The sequence below is a fragment of the Notolepis coatsorum genome (assembly GCF_963971535.1).
Source record: "Notolepis coatsorum genome assembly, chromosome: 3".
NCBI classification, from domain to species: domain Eukaryota; kingdom Metazoa; phylum Chordata; class Actinopteri; order Aulopiformes; family Paralepididae; genus Notolepis; species Notolepis coatsorum.
In genome coordinates, this window is record NC_140167.1 from 183,744,056 (window position 1) to 183,757,888 (window position 13,833).

General features: G+C 41.7%; 1 protein-coding gene across 3 annotated transcripts in view; it reads left to right on the plus strand.

Moving 5' to 3' along the window:
- Positions 1–13,833, plus strand: part of kdm6a (lysine (K)-specific demethylase 6A) — a 188,355-nt gene that overhangs the window by 2,815 nt on the left and 171,707 nt on the right. The window lies entirely within an intron of this gene.

The following is a 13,833-nucleotide window of genomic DNA, read 5'->3' on the forward strand; positions in this document are numbered from 1 at the left end:
GTGAAGTCACCGACAGTACAGGGTGAACTACTAATGGCTAAATACATGTCAGTAAACCCAAGTTTGGTTTAAGTAAAAACATTTGATGTTTATTTATTTTTTGTATGTGTATATTGATATGTGGCACTTCGGACCCCAGGAAGGGCACTTTACACCTTATACTGCACACTTATTGTACCTTATATGTCATATTGTATTGAAGTTTGGGGAAACACCTACAAAACCAACCTACAAAAGATCTGCACGTTACAGAAAAGAGCGATAACGATAGTTAATCATGCCAGTTATCGAGATCACACTAACTAAGCAAATTATGTTTAAAGTAATCAATAATACAGTGCCTAGTAACATTCAGAAAATGTTAACAGGCAGAGATGGTATCTACGGGTTATGGGGGAAACTGCTCCTAAAACACCCTAGGTATGACCTTGAAGCAAATGGGCATCTCGGTCTGTGGAATGTCACTTTGGAACAGCCTACTATGAGATGTAAAAAATTTGTAAAAATATTAGAACATTTAAAAGCAGTTATAAACAAACATTCTTAAACAAATACATAAAAGAGGAAAATCTAGAGTAGTTACTTCTTATGATTATAGATAGAGAGCAAGAATCTGTAAATTGTGTGATGTAAGGAAGGGGCAGGTCTAGATAAGCACTGCTTTCTGCCCCTTCTCGAATCAAATTCTATGTTTTGGTTTCTTTTATTTGTGTGTGTATGTATACGTATGTAGATATATGTATGTATAGTATATATTGTTTTTGCTATTATCAATTTGTTGTGATGGTTATGTGTGTTGGTTTGAGATAAATACAAATCAAAGACTAGCTGGTGCCATTGGCATCAGCTAATGGGGATCCTTTTTAATAAACAAAATAAACAACGTTGATTCTAAAAATTGATTCAGTTTTCAGTCTTGTGATAATAGTTTAAACTTTCACGACTTTAGAACGATTGGCCTAATCGTTAGCTAGCTAAATCCTACAGATTGCCAATATTTGCACCTTGTAACATGAAGGTTATAAGCAATCTAGACTCTTATCAAATTGCCTAGATTTTCATAATTTTTTTTACTAGAGTAGGGATGCACCAATATACCTGCATTATATAATCCTTCTATATACCTACTTATACACCTGCATATAACTGTATGATAGCATGTACATTAATATACAGTATTCATATATTTATTCTTACCATATACATCCGTCTCTAATCCTTTTACATGTCTGTAGATAATATAGGCTACATATCCCTTAGGCAAAGTAAAATATATTGTTGGTTTCCTGTTGGTTGTCAGTTTGGCCATGGGTAGGTAGGGAATATTTTTTTTTTTTTTTTTAATTCTTTCCCACTGCGACTATGGATAGGGAATTTCTTTATTTAATTAAAATGTTCACAACAACATGGATGCATGTACTCTGCCAGCATGTTTAATATCCATAATACTAAATGTTTGACTAAGATTTATATGAAACTTTATTCTAAAAAAAAAAAGCGATTTTTTTTTTATAATTTTTTAAAAAAACTCATAAAATATATTTGGTCGCACCTAAATCGGCAGGGTCGGTCGGCAACCGGAAACCAACTATTAATTTTGTTAGGCCTTACCTACTCTTACTAGTTACGCTGCTAGCCACTGCCAGTATGACATACTGTACTACAATATAGTGTCTTTATACCTGTATCACTGTACATATTTATATTACAACTCTGTACATGCATCTGATTAGCACTATTACTCAATGTACTAATTTATATATCGTATACCTAGCTTAATCACCTGTACATTGTATATTACTATTGCACTTTACTGTTACATTTGCACTCTGGTTGTATGCCAAACTTATTTTCATTGTACTGTAGTACTTGTGCTATATAATGACTACATTTCTATCTAATTTATATTGACAAGCAATTGGTATCTGCCAAGTCTCAGTCTCAGTCCAGTTGTATTTGAATTTGCCTAGCACTTTGTGACATTTTTACTGGGAGTGATCAAAATATTCACACTAATGAGGGCTTTTGTTTTAACAATCATTTTCAGTTATCCAGATCTATTTTGATTTATATGATTGTGTCCTTTATTTTTTCCACTCTCTAGACCACTAATTTGATCTGAAAAAACATAACCAATTTTCTACCTGTATTTATTGGAATTCTTACAACAAATGGTATCAGCCATTATGGGTGGTGGAAAAATTGGATTGTAGCTCAGCCTAGTTAGCCATACATTCCCTCAAAAAGCAAAAAAAATCTGCAGACCTACATAAAGACATATTGTATATAGAGACCTTTTATAGCAAGGTCTAGTAAGTAGGGATGGGTACCTTTCACATTTGAACCGGTACCGGTACCTGTGAATCGATACCGGTACCCAACGGTACCTTTTTTCGGTACTTTAGTCTCAAAAAAATGTATTTACCTACCTCAGTCGTAAAAAAAAAATCAAAACTTCAAATAACTACAATTTCGACCGTTTTCGGCTTGCCATTGCTCCGACTGCTTTGTTGTTGAATCAAGTCAAATCCTAGGTAAGCATATATTGTGCGTGTGAACGTTGACATGAAAAGAAAAAAGGTAAAAACATTTATAAAAAAAAAATTATAATAATAATTCGGTATCTCACTTGAATCGATACTCGGTAGTACCGACGTGTTTCGGTTCGGTACCTTAAAAGTACCAAATTCGGTACCCATCCCTACTAGTAAGGTGGTTGGATTTACACCATTATGATCTGCTCCAAGCTATATTTGTAATGGGAAGGTAAATAATTTGAATGCAAATGCTGGTGGTTGGTGTCTGCTGGTCCACTCCTCTGGTAGTCTTTCATTGCCACTTGCCAGACCTCTTCAACTTGCGTTTTAATGCTGTGCATGTGCAGGAGAAACAACTGGCAGAGCCCAGTATCATTGTTGCACTAGGGAAAAACATTTTCTGGGTTTTCTTTAGATGCAAACCACCTCTATGACCGGTAATGTCAAACTCATTCAATCAGTCATTCACTCACAATTAGCCACTCTGCCCCTAGTGGCGGCTCACATGCATGGCACTTTGTGTAAGACCAGTTCACGCTATGCGAGAATGCTTCGCATCTATGGTCGCTTTCACACAGGGGCTGTTTGGTCCGGACTTTCGGACCAGAATTCGATAGTCCGGTTATTCGGGTCTGTGTGAATGCGCGTCGAACTCGGTTCGCGGACCAAACAGTCGAACTCTGGTCCGCCTGAAAACGTCGGTCTCGGTTCGGCTTCATCGAACCAAACGCGAACCAAATATAGGAAGTGATTATTATTACCACTGCTCGCAGCACTCACTGCAAAACAAGCACACTGCATCTAATCTATCTATCTATCTATCTATCTATCTATCTATCTATCTATCTATCTATCTATCTATCTATCTATCTATCTATCTATCTATCTATCTATCTATCTATCTATCTATCTATCTATCTATCTGTGCATCTTGGGAAGAAGGAAGAAAAAACGCAGCTTATTATTATTACCGAGGCGCGCGGCTTATTATATTATTAATAAAACAGCTACTTGTGGGCACTCATAAAAACACCGTGGTCTACAAGTTGTTTAGCGAGAGGATGGTGGTAATGTTCTTCAATAGAACAATGGATCAATGCCATGTCAAAACTCGGCTCCGCTGATCTGGAGCAGGGTTTCCGTTAGAAAAAATTGTTGCCGGTCTCAGGGTCCGGTAGATTTTTATCTACCGGTCAAATGAGAGAAATTCCGGTCAGAGTATATTGAGCTTAAAAACAACAGGCTATATAAAGAATGACATCCTCAAGGCATGTAGATTTATAATATTTTAACTTAAAGCTAGGCTACTTTTGCGTATACAGTCATTATATTCCAAATAAAATAAGTCCAGAGACTCCGTGCTGCTGCCGACTTTAAATCAAATAGACCTGTGTCTGTGGGCAGTCGGCCCGACATTAATAAACAGCAGTCTGTTATAATCACATTTATGAGCTAACGAATTCCGTTATATTGGACATTTGTATTAATTATATCAAGCGAAGAACTGAGAAATTTGGCAGAGAGACGGCAACATTATCATGGGTTTGCGTGATGTATATCTCCACCTAGTCCCAACGACTTGGTGCTGGTCATAATGTCCGGTGAAAACAACTCCCTCCAAGCACAACTTGACCACCCGAACCGTACCAAAACAGGCCAAAATTAAATAGCCCATGCGACGAACGATTCATTACATTCGTTTCATCGTTGCTCCACCAAGCAGCCGGTCCAACAATATCAGCGCGAGCGCCGCAGTTAGTTTGCAAGAAGCATCCAGCTGCAGACCCGCAGAGCAGCTTTCCAGGTCTGGGGACCGCACTGTGCCAGCAAAGCTGGTGGGTTCTGTGGGTCTGCAGCTGCATGCCTTCCGCAAATCCAGCAGCAAGCTCTCGCTGAGCGAAGCAACGACAACAAACGCAATGATTGTTTCGTTCATCGCATAGGCCACCCAACTCCAGCCCATCCAAATACAATTCAAATAATCAAACTGTGCCCAGAGGGAACTATTTTCACCGGACACTATGACCGGAGAGATTAAATTTGTCGGACTTCAACAGATTTTGCCAGTCAAATACCGGTAATTACCGGCTAACGGAAACGCTGATCTGGAGGGCTCCGCAGTCCACACACAGACACACACACACGCGCGCGCACACACGGGATCGCAGCCACACACACATTTCCACTGTCCAATAGACAAGCGCCCTTTTCGACCGCGTGACATTGTTCAGAAGGTCTCGGTCCGCCTGACAGATTTCTATGTGAATGCAGGCGAACCAAATGAACAATGCAACAATGTTGCAACTTCACCCCCAGAACCGCACCGAGTCCACCAAAACTATATGTGAAAGCGACCTATGACACTGTGTCCTCACTGTGTTCTCAAACCAATCACAACAGGGTTAGAAATTTAAAAAAAAATTCAAGGGCTTTTTTTTGCCCCCCTTAATTGATTTTCAGGGGCTTTTTTTGTATTTCGGGGGCACAGAATTTTTATGATAAATTAACATAAAGATTATAAAACATTGTTGACACTTTTTTTTACAGTCTTCGTCCCTATGTTTGATAACGTAATGTTAATATCTCCATATATAGGGCTCTACGCTAACCTTTTTCCCAAGGAGCACATGTGCTCCTAAATAAAATGTTAATAAATAAAATCTAAATACAAATTTAGGAGCACACAAAGAAATTTAGGAGCACAGTGAAAATTGTTCAAGTAACACACACACACACGCACACGATGTGTGACATGGCTTGGTTTCATGTTTTGAGGTACCTTCAATTATCTGTAAATAATACATACATACTGTCTAAATAGATGAAATATTATTGTCCCTGAGGGCAAGTTGTGGTGTTGTCTTGATATATCTACAAATAGCAGACGAATAGCCGGTTGCCTCTGGATCAATGAATGTCTAATATTGAATAATATTATTAGCTATTTTTAACATCCCTAATTCCAACGGTCAAGAGGCTTGTTTCAAATTGATACATGAAAAACCCCACACACTCAACAACATCCACCTCAAACACAACAAAAGAACAGAGCATCTCATGAACTTATGTCATGGACTTAAAGTCTTTATTTATGGACTGTCAGCTGAACTTGCACCAATGCATAGGGAAATAGTCAGACATCCCAGAATTATTTCATAACACAAAGTTTTGAATGGACGTTTGGATTAAAATTATCCCGAAGACGGCACTGGAACGTTTGAGTATAGCCGGCTCTGGCCAGATCTATCAATGAAATACGTTGCACGCTCAGCGCTGTGGAATGAAGGAAATGCGCATCGGGATCAGATTTGGATGTTATTCTTTGGAGTTGTGTTACAAATGGAACGGTCTTTCCCCGCGGAACACAAGTTACTTAACGTTACACAGGTCGCGCTATGCAGATGCTTAGCTTGCTAACGTTAAGATAGAAGTGTAACTTAATGTTACACTATGCATGCTTGATGAGAGCAGAGCTCTCAGGCTAAGGTTAGACTAGTGTATTCCTGGCGTTTTTTTATACGTTTTTGACGACGTATCATGTCCTATCTACACAGAAACGCGTTTTTTGGCGTTTTTTTGTGGATACGGCTGAAACGCAAAATTGTGTTTGCGTTTGGAGATACGCAAAAAAAACGCCAGGAATACAGCGTGTAGTCAGCACGGAGCAGTTGTTGCGAAAACGCCCATGCGCAGTAGATACCATCTGCGTGCCCTTCCTGTGTACAGTGTGTGTGAAATTGGGACAGAGCTCCGTGTCCCAAATAGCTTCAGCTACCATGTGTTGTCAAGTTATTGTTATAAGGACCCCAGTCCAAGCTACAACAGTCTGCATTCCCTTAACAATTGTTTGTATTGAGCCGTATTGTATTGTACCCATATGCAATATGTTAAATAAAGTTTACATCCATTCATTCTGCTAGCATTACCGATTGCATGAACTGGCTAACGTGAGCTATCAGGATTCAGACCCTGTTAGCTCAGAGTTCCTCTTTCAACTTAACAAGCATTAAACAAAATGGCCCAGTCATCTATTCACCTTTGTTTAATACACACAGCGTTGTCTCTAATGTTATCTAACTACTGATAGCTCGCGATATCATCAGTTTCATGCTGGCTAAGTAGCGTGAGCTAACGTTAGCTTCTAGCCACAATGCTATATTATTATAATGGCATACTCCATTGACGTTAGCATGCAGCTAACAATGCTACCGATCGTTTTTAGACTAAACTATCTGCTCTTGGTGGTCACTTGTGTTGATGTTAGTTTTGTTTCATCAACAAATGACAGGCAGAACACACAGTGAATGTATCCGTTTTGTTTATTGCACTTTTATTAGGCTTTGCTGAAAAATTATTGCTGCATTGAGTAAACAAGATGGTGGCGCGGCATAGGCTGCCTTGTTGACATTTTCTTTGGACATTCCACCAGGAAGTGTATTGGCACATTCGTTCTGATTGGTTGAAATTGCCTTCATGTTTGCCACCTACTGCCACCTACTGCTTTGGCAGTGTACTACATCAGTGTGCTTGGCTGACAAAAACGAAAAAAAAACGAAAGTGTGACTCGAGGCGCATGACGTCGCGGCGATACGCGGCGATGCGTATAAGAAAACAATACGAAGATGATACGAAAGGTGTAACCTCAGCCTCAGTCTGTCTGTGTTCGCACCTCTCAAGTACCCTGTAACACGCAGCGGGCCCCGCCTCCCTCCCTCCTTGCATTCCACCCAAAAACCGAATTTCAGTCCAGTTTCTGAACTATTAACAGCGGAGCTGTTTTGTAATATTCACTCGTCTCGCACACACGCATATTATTAGGGGCAAATACGAGGGAAATGCTCGCACTGTAGAGCATATATATAATTATATATATAATTAGTAAACTGTCTGGGGCTTTTCTTGCCCCCCTTAACTGATTTTCGAGGGCATTTGGTCAATTTTCGAGGGCATTTTTGCCCCAAGCCCCCGTTAATTTCGAACCCTGAATCACAATAGTTTTAGGGCGGTGCTAACCCCAAAATGCACCTTGCAAAATGTCACTGGGGGGAAATGTTTTTGTCATTCCAACATAATATTGTTGATGTTGATCCTATAGTATATTGAAAATGATAAACGGGGATGGAGAATTCCGAGTGAAACAGTAAGCAAGCGGAGGCTTATACTTTAACATCCTGTGAGTCAGACTGCTCATCTGGTGTCAGATCTCAGTTCTCGCTGTGGTTTTTCGGCTACATAAGTGTAGCTTCCTGTCTGTTTAGTCTGCCAGAACCCCCCAGACTCCTTGTATTTAGGCTGGTAAAGATATACCTCCTAAAGTTTGAAAACGGAAGTACAGGAAGTACCGGCTACAGGCTTTCCGGTTTCGACAAAACAATTATAGAAACGTGTGAAGTGCACAATATTTCCTCGTTTAAGCCACTGCAACGGCTTTGCCTGAAGAACGCTCTAGCTTGTTTGCCGACAGGATTCGGGAAAAGTTTGGTCCGTTCGGAGGCAGCTTCCAGGGGAAGTACATACACCGGAAATTCTACGGCATACACACTTTCGGCCGCAGTGCTTTACCAGGCTTTATCTCACGGAGGAGATAAAACTGGGAATGAGGTTACCTTGTATTACTGTAATTTCAACATAAAACACACACACACACACTAGTAGGGATGGGTATCGTTAGGATTTTATCGATACTACTACTCTTATCGATACTGCTTAACGGTTCGGTACTTTATCGATACTCTTATCGGTTCTTTTTGATAATTTTTTTATATTTGCAGTTGAGAGCATTGGTCATCTCCCTACAGTAAAGATTAGAAATGATTGAATTATTGTAAATTTGTGTGGAGTGGTGGGAATAGCTGCTTCAATAATAACTTATAACAACAACAGACAAGTTAGACAACTATGTATACAAAAAAAACGATATACACTGAATGATTAGTTGTTACCTAAAGTCCTTGGACTCCACTGTAGAGAACGGGTGCAGGTCTTTGACAACAAACTTTGTCACAGCCCTGTGACACTCGTTCACCCTATCCTCTGTCATCTTTCCTCTAGCTGCTAGGGAGAAAGGACTTTGGGTGGTGGAGGTAGAGGGAGGATGTGTGGTGGGCTCACTGGCCTGGGACACATTGGTGGCTGACACCTCAGCTTGACGATCTATAAAAAGTTTTTAGATTGTAGTATTTGTAGCTAAACAATTATTTTGTTTATTAGCCTATTTGTAATAATTAGTTATTAGCCTAGGAAACTCCGTATCTTGGCTTACCGGCTGCAGTGGACGTGGATGCAGATGGACCACTGCGCGCAAGGCAGTAGAATACGGCGCATTTCTGCACACTAATATCGTGTTTTGCCAACAAATGTTTTGATAGATTGCTCGTATTGCCACCCTTACTGGCAAATGTTTTGTTGCACTTGTGGCAACGTGCGTTGTCGGCATTGACCCTTGTAAAGTATATCCATACTTTAGAACGCTTCGCTCTATCCGCCATCACGACTCAGTGCATGCAGACTCAGAGCTGTCTTGTGTGCAGCGCGCTTCAGCACGGAGACAGCACTTTCATTAAGGAGTACCCGTATGTATAAGAACGAAGTACCCGTATGTGTAGCGCGACTCGTGAGGAGTGTGTGTAATAATGACTCGCTGCGGCTCGCTTCTCGTGCAGAGACAGAGAGGAGAGATCGTTCGCAACTTTTAAATAATAATAATAATAATTTCTCTAGAGTATCGATAGCAGTACCGAGGACGTCGGAGCTTATAAATACTCAGTTTTTTTTTTAGTTTTTTTATCTTTTCCCCCCCTCCATTTTCCTCCGATTTTCTCCCATCCCAATGTTAGTTGTATGCCAATTCCCAATCCCTTCCTGGTCGCTGCGCACTTACCCCCCACAGTCAGATCATCTGGGAGAGTGGAGGCTATCACGTGCTTCCTCTGACACACATCCAGCCAATCAACCGCTTCTTTTCACCTGGCAGCGCGGATCCTCCCTGATAGGGCGTAGCGTGTGGAAGGATCACACTATCCCACTCGGGTCCTATCCACGCTTAGCAGGCGCCCGACCGAACTGTAGGAGTCGCTGTTTACAACGACCCGGACCCACCCCGCCAGCTTCTCCCACCCTCTAATACAGCCAATTGTATTAGTGTGAACGGCCAGCCAAGCTGGTGACAACCCCGGAGCTGTGAGCTGGATTCGAACAGGCGAATCCAGCTCACAGCTTCGGGGGTTGGTGACGAACGCAATCTCCGCTACGCCACCTAACCGCCTTACTCCGGTATTTTCTAATATAGTACCGGTTCCCGTTTAAAACCGGGGTCCGGGGGGCATCCCTACACACTAGGGATGGGTGTGAGTAATTGATTACTCACCGTTTCAACTGAATTAAAAAAATAAATTGTGCCACTGAAACGGAAATCTCGCTCTGAAATCCTGTGAGGCCTGAGTTACTGAAAAGTTTGTTTGGCATTGGAATACAGCTAGCGTTATCTAAAAGATTAAAAAAAAAAACAGCGGTTTGTGTATTTCCAAACAACATGGTGCAGCATTGTTGCGTAGCATTCATACACTATTTATACGAACACGCGCCGTTCCATGAGTGGAGAGACTGCTGCAGACAGAGTGGAGGTAATATAATTATTACAAATGGTAACTGACTGTTTTCACTCACAATACACATTAAGCATTGGGTATATTGCTGTGCATTATGTCCGTGGAGCAAGACATAATAAAAATCGGTAATGTATGTGTGTGTGTGTGTGACCGGCTGCGCAATATCTTGTTGTTATTGCCGCTGCTATGCGCTTCGAGATGCATTCTAAAAATAGATTTCCCTAAACAATTACTCTAGCACTACTCGAGTAATTCATGTGTCAAGTCAAGTCAAGAGTTTTATTTGTCTCGGCATACAAGTATACAATGAAATGCGGGTGGTCTTGCCCGCAACGATGTGCAATACAGTAGTACAACATATAATAGAATCCAATAAAACAACATTGTGCAATAAACAGGTAACATAGTAGGGCATATCGGTATTTGTACATACGTTATTTACAGAGCATGGAGGACATGCTAGGTCCTTTGGTAGTGCAATACACTGTTACTGTTGCTATACTATTTTTAAAGTGACCTTTCCTTTGTGGCCATAAGTGTGGGCGTGTGCAGCATGAGTGTGTGCTTGCTCATGTTAAAGTGGCTGCTAGTGTGTGAGCGTGTACAGCGTGCGTGTCGTGTGTGTGCTCATGTGTGCTTGTGTGTGGAGAGTTCAGTGTTCTGTGGCACTCAGTGTTCAGTGTTCAAGGCTCTGATGGCCTGGGGGAAGAAGCTGAGCCGAAGCCTCTCTGTCCTAGTAGCTGGGGTTCGCAGGCGTCTGCCTGACCTCAGCAGCTGGAACAGGCTGTTGTTGGGGTGGTGAGGGGCTTTCATTATTCTGCAGGCTCTGGATTTGCACCTCTTGTTGTATAGAACCTGCAGGGGAGGTAGTGCAATACCCAGGGGAGGAAACTAACTTTTTGGCTTACCAGCCAACTGGCGAGTATCTGATTTTTTTTACCAGACAAACTGATTTTTTACCAGCCAAAAAAAATCGCTAATTGTGATAATTACTTCTTTGTATGTCTTCGTCTAAATTGATTTTCAATCATAGTAATAATCACACCGTGTCTCTACTCTTTAAAATATTTATTAGCATAAAACATTAATAACAGTCTCTACTCTTCACAATATTAGCATAACACATATTAACATGAAAGAGGGATCTATTCTGGACTGGGTTGGGCTGAACTGGGCAGTGAAAGATGCTGGGTTGGACTGGGTTGGGCAGTGAAAGAAAAAAACCGAAGTATGTTGTGAAGTGTATAGATAGATAGATGTGAAATGTATAGATGTAGCAGTACTGTCTATCTGTATGTCGTGTATGTCATATGTTATGATGAATTGAAAATGGGGGACCCTGATGTAAACAAGACGAAAGTCTTTCTCTGGTCTGCATCCCCTTAACAATTGTGTGTATTGAGCCGTACTGTATTGTACCCATTCTGCAATCTGTTAATAAAGTTTTCAATCAGTCAATCAAGTTAACTTTGAACCTCGGTTGTCAAGCCACGTCAATGTTGTGTATGCATCTGGGTAGGCACACTGTGCCTTTAAGACGGCACGGTGGCCTTACGACAGTGCTGTGAAGTACCGTCAAGTGTTGTGCACGTCAGTTGGGTTGGTCTGCTGTTGTGCACTGGTTGAGCTAGCCCCTTTCGTGACTGCGATGTGCAAGCCAGGGGCTTTTGAGCATGAAATAAAATGTCTAACCTTACGTCGTAGTCCGGTGCGCAATAGACTAACATACACCTCTGTAATTTAAATGTGTCCTTGCCTTGGACTCGAGAGTTGTACTAGGGTTGGATGCAGTTCCCCGTTGCTCAGTCTGTCTGTTTTCCATCTTCTGTGTTTAACGTTATCTGTTTGCGAGTGCTTCCTTGACTGATGGCCAGTACCACGGGACTTTTATTCAACATTCTATATTTCCGCGGGTTGGCCAGTACTGCAGGAACTTTTATTAAACATTATATATGTCCGCGGGTTGGCCAGTACTGCGGGAACTTTTATTAAACATTATATATGTCCGCGGGTTGGCCAGTATTGCGGGAACTTTTATTAAACATTATATATGTCCGCGGGTTGGCCAGTACTGCGGGAACTTTTATTAAACATTATATATGTCCGCGGGTCTTGTGCAGTGCTCTCGTGGCACTGTCAACTCGCCAGACTGGCGAGTGGTCTTCATGAATCACTCGCCAAACGTAAAAAATACTCGCATTTGGCGAGTAAAGTGGCCTAATTTCCTCCCCTGCTGTGTTACGCTCGGCTGAGCGCACCACTCTCTGTAGGGCCTTCTTGTCCTGTGCCGTGCTGTTTCCATACCAGGCAGTGATGTTTCCAGTCAAGATGCTCTCTACAGCTCCGGAGTAGAAGGACTGGAGTATCTTCCCAGATACTCTGAACTTCCTTAACTGTCTCAGGTGGTAGAGGCGCTGCTTCGCCTTTTTTACGACCGAGTCTATGTGTGTTGACCATGTCAGATCCTCTGAGATGTGGACCCCCAGGTACTCGATCTGGGAAAACATTACTCCTGCCCATCCCTAACGCACACAAAATTCCTCGATCTCTTACTCCCTTTAATGGCAACACATTGTGGGCTATCGGAGTGATTTGTATCACCATTATTTAAATCAAGAGCCCCAAATTTGACATGAAGTTGGCACCCAGGGAGGGAGGGAAAACATGCTCCTCATGTAGGGAGGAGTTGACTGTCTCATTGTTTGCCTCATTATATCCATCTGGAAACCTGTCGTAGGTGTCAGACCATCCATAATGCTACATTCTTCTCATTTAACCACTTATGTATTTCTGCTAGGGGTATACAGTATAAACGGTATGAATTTGCGCTACGGTATGGATTTTGACTATACCAACGCCAGCCCGCCGAGAAAGGGCTCCACAGTGTGGCTATTTCACTCGGATTTCCCCCTAAAAATGGATATGTACGAACTGGAAAAATTATTTAGGAGCACAGAGGCTTTGCGTAGTGGGCGTGTCAACGCACAATTGTTATTTCATAATAGACAAGGAACAGAGCGGACCTTCAATTCTAGAAGCAAACTAGCACTTCAGCCCTGCGTTGCATACAGTCTATGTGTAATGTAAACTCTGCGACAGGTCCAATCGTCTAACATGCTTTGCATCCTCGCCATTCTGGAATGCCCACGTCGCGCTAAAATCTTAAGTAATGTTAAATGTTGATGTAGCCTCAGAAAGCTAACGTTAGCTCTACTAGCAGCCTGTTGATGTAGCTTCAGCAAGCTGACGTTGGCTACTCCTAGCAGCTCTCTCTCTCTCACTCTCTCTCCCCCCCCTCCCTCCCTCCCTCTCTCTCTCTCTCTCTGCTAACAGTCCTGATTCGATTCTTGAACCTACTTCATTCCAAAGGAATATATTGATGGACATTAGCTATAGTATATAGCTCAGCAGCTGTAACAGAATACTTTGTTTTTGTTTTTATTATTTATGTTTTAACGATGACAAAAAAAGCCAGCGGTGGACCGACATAGCAAACGCTGTCACTGTTTACTTGTGTAAGGAGGACATGGTTCCTTTTCAAACTGTCGATCGAAAGGGCTTTAAAGACATTGTCAAAACACAATCCAAGATATGCGTTACCTGCCTGCAGACACCTGAGAAAAGGTTTTGCATTTTTCTATTGCAGTTTTGCACAATACATTTTCTTAAAATACCTCTGTACTATGTGA